Raw genomic sequence first — 4,363 nt, forward strand, 5'->3', positions numbered from 1 at the left:
AAGGATTGCATCATCTTTTGAAGGCCACCGACACCGCGTCATCTGACTCCTCGTCACAGTCCGCCACCGAGTCAGCAGACTCCCGCTCCTCCAAGTCCAGCAACGCGTCAGGCCACTCCTCCTCCAAGTCCGGCACAGCTTCATGCCACTCCTCCTCCTCCAAGTCCGGCAAAGCATCAGGCCACTCCTCCTCCAAGTCCGGCACAACTTCAGGCCACTCCTCCTCCAAGTACGGCACAACTTCAGGCCACTCCTCCTCCTCCAACTCAACCACATCAGCCGTCTTTGCCGCCTCAGCAATCACGGAAGAGATCCGCCTCAGCTATGGTGCGTAGCGGTACAAGTCGAGGTAGTACTGGAGGTATAGGTGGAGGCAAGCGATTTCAATATGGTCCAAGCCTCGCGCCTCTTCCGCAGAGGCCTTACGACAAGTCCGAGGAGGAAAACGTAGCCATATCGAAGGCCGAGGTGGAAGCCCATTTTGCACCGAAACCGCCACCGCCGCCAAGGGAGAAAGTGCCTGTGGAAAAGATTGACCACTTCATTCGTATGGCTAGAGCACCAGCTCCCAAGCCTATTGACACAGACTATGAGCACCACATCAAGAAGTTAAATCGAGGACATCTACAGAAAGAGGCGAGCTCGAGCTCGAGCAAATCAACTGGCAAAAGGAGCGGTAAAACCGTTCCCCAGCTGGGAGAACAGGCGGCGCAATCAATCCCCCCGCTTGTTGTGCCAACAACACATGAGAGTAGGCGCGCCCAATATTATTGTGGGCAAACCATTAACGTTCCCGGGGTGGGCGATGTGGTAATAACCGAGGAGCATATTGCGTAGGCTGAATCGATCGGGATCACTGTTGGACAACTCCTCGATATCGAGCCCATGTCTCCGACTAGAGAGGAGGAAATAAAACGGAAATATGCCCGGGGCCAACCTTTGGTCGAGCCAGAGGAGGTCCATAAGCTCCCAACGAGAATGTATGAATTGCATCAATGGTACATGGACATTACCAAGATTTCCAATCGAGAGTCCCTCATGGTGAATGTCAACAAGGATCATTACTACCATGAGAAAGCTGTGGCCGTTGAGTATTCAGAACTATTTCAGCTATACAATAAAGACGCACTCGACAAATCTATCGTCAGTTGCTATTGTCTGTAAGTGATTTCTTTCTGTAATTTAAGTCTCAAGCTAGCTATAGTGATCATTTTGATCAATCATTACCTTTAATTATCCTCACTATATTCTTTTCTATGGTATTATGCAGGATGAAGATTTATGAAATGGAAAAGGTGGACGCTATGGCATTGGGTTCGTTGACCCAAATACCATTAATGAATACACATGGAAAATAGATCCATATCACAAAAAAAGTGTAGTGGAAAGCATGCTACAGTTCTTCAAGGAACTCAAATACAATGAAGATATACTACTTCCTTACAACTTCCAATGAGTCACACTGTCTTGTACTACAAATTCTATTTTCCCTACTAGCTAGCTACATGTTTTTGCTTACATATGCCCGCTTAATTAAGACATGCAAACGTGTGTGCATGCAGATTTCACTGGATCTTGTTAATCATTAAAGTTGATGAAGGAACAGTTGAAGTACTAGACTCACTACTTAAGAAAGCAAGTGACTACACCATCGTGAAGGGGATAGTTAATAGGTAATTTCAATCATTATTAACTATATCTCGGCCTATTTAATTAGTTCATCATTTCCTGATAACAACTATTTAATAACCCATTTATTCATTTTCTTTGTCGGCGGGCAGGGCTTGGGCAAAGTTCATCAGGGCCACTCCAGGCCCATGGAAACAAAATCTGATATGGTATTGACCCAAGGTAAGTAATTAAGTAGTACTAGCTAGCTGCCATCTCTTTAATTATCATGCTTGATTAATTATTATCTGATCAAATTCCATTCTTGTAAAGGCCCTGAAGCAGGCGTCGGGGAATGATCTATGTGCATACTACGTTTGCGAGAACATTCGCATGATGGCGTCCAAAAGGAGCAAATCTCAAAGACAGGAGTGGGTATGATATCGATTGTCAGAACACTATTCACAATTTTTACACCATTATCGATATCTAGTCACACAACTAATACACATGCATATTGATCTCCTTCTTAACAGTTCAAAGAGGTGCGGGACAAGGTCCTAGCACAGGACCGCATAGAAGCAATTCAAGAGGAAATAGCGGGATTTTTGCTCGACCAGGTCATAGATCCCAAAGGAGAATACTATTACCCGCTACCGCCCCCATGAACCACTTCCAATTATTGTTATCGTGCTCCGAAGGCACCAATTAGCTAGGCTATGCCACTGGCTCCGAAGGCACCAATTAGGAGAAATTGTATATATATATATACATGTGTGTATATATGTGTGAATTAATTAATGGTGGTTGTGAGACATTCAATGATATATATATATATTATGATCGGTTCTACTAGAAATTCTATTTATATATATGCATAACATGTACAATATGTAGTATCATAAAATACCAACAAACGAAAAATAATTAAATGGAAAACACAAAATTAAATGAAAAAGAAATCATAAACCCAAACCCCCAACCTTTTAATACCGGTTGGTGACACCAACCGGTACTAAAGGGCTCCCTGCCCCTGAAGCTGGCTCGTGCCACGTGGTTGCCCTTTAGCACCGGTTCGTGCTGAAGCGGTACTAAAGGGGGGGGGGGGGTCCTTTAGTGCCTACACTTTAGCACCGGTTACCAAACCGGCACTAAAGGGCCTTACGAACCAGTGCTATTGCCCGGTTCTGCACTAGTGAAGGGGTTCCACATCCTCTAGTCCATGCCACTTCATTGTTGAACTTATCTGAAACATACTAGGTAAAAGTGTTAGTCCAACAAGAGATATGTTGACATTAATTACCAAAACCACCTAGGGAGCACTTGTGCTTTCAATCTCCCACTTTTTGGTAATTGATGACAACATGATACGTCTCCAACGTATCTATAATTTTTGAGTGTTCCATGCTATTATATTATCAACCTTGGATGTTTTATATGCATTTATATGCTTTATATGATTTTTGGGATTAACCTATTAACCCAGAGCCCAGTGCCAGTTTCTGTTTTTTCCTTGTTTTAGGGTTTTGAAGAAAAGGAATATCAAACGGAGTCCAAATGGAATGAAACCTTCGGAAAAGTTATTTTTGGAAAGAAAGCAACACAGGAGACTTGGAGTGCATGTCAGGGGATCAATGAGGAAGCCATGAGGCAGGTGGCGCACCCACCCCCTGGGCGCGCCCTCCACCCTCGTGGGCCCCTCGCGGCTCCCCTGATGTATTTCTTCCGCCTATATATCAGGGAGCACAATAGATTGGGAGTTCCGCCGCCAGAAGCCTCCGTAGCCACCAAAAGCCAATCTAGACCCGTTCCAGCACCCTGTCGAAGGGGGAATCCTTCACCGGTGGCCATCTTCATCATCCTATTGCTCTCCATGACGAGGAGGGAGTAGTTCTCCCTTGGGGCTGAGGGTATGTACCAGTAGCTATGTGTTTGATCTCTCTCTCTCTCTTTCTCTCTCTCTCTCTCTTGTGTTCTTGAGGTGATACGATCTTGATGTATCGCGAGCTTTGCTATTATAGTTGGATCTTATGTTCCCCCCCTCTACTCTCTTGTAATGGATTGAGTTTCCCCTTTGAATTTATCTTATCGGATTGAGTCTTTAAAGATTTGAGAACACTTGATGTATGTCTTGTCGTGCGTATCTGTGGTGACAATGGGATACCACGTGATTCACTTGATGTATGTTTTGGTGATCAACTTGCGGGTTCCGCCCATGAACCTATGCATAGGGGTTGGCACATGTTTTCATCGTGATTCTCCGGTAGAAACTTTGGGGCACTCTTTGAGGTTCTATGTGTGTAGCGACCCGACTCGGTAAGAGTGGAAGTCTCTATGCTTACTGTGCTAGTCCCTGGATCGACTTGCTAGCACACACAGTACTCGATGAAATAACAGAAATAACACACATCTCTTTATTACATCGATATTCCAGGAGCAATACATTTATTACAAATTAGGGCATAAAGCCAATAAGCAAATACTGCGGAAGCAAAGAACTAAATGAGTCCAACTCGACGAGCAAGGTTGAGTGTAGAACATCGACCTATCACACCTTAATCCTCGTCGAATATATCTGCAACGTGATAAGTTGCAGCCAAATGGGTCAGTACATTGAATGTACTGGCAAGTCTCATCAGAGTGAAATGAACCTACTTTTACATGTAGTTTGGCTGGTGGAAAGCTCTAGGTTTAGTTTTTTGCATAAAGCTAGTTTTTCCCTATTAGAGAAGATTGTTATTCTACTACTACACAT

This window comes from Triticum aestivum, chromosome 7A (genome assembly GCF_018294505.1).
Source record: "Triticum aestivum cultivar Chinese Spring chromosome 7A, IWGSC CS RefSeq v2.1, whole genome shotgun sequence".
NCBI classification, from domain to species: domain Eukaryota; kingdom Viridiplantae; phylum Streptophyta; class Magnoliopsida; order Poales; family Poaceae; genus Triticum; species Triticum aestivum.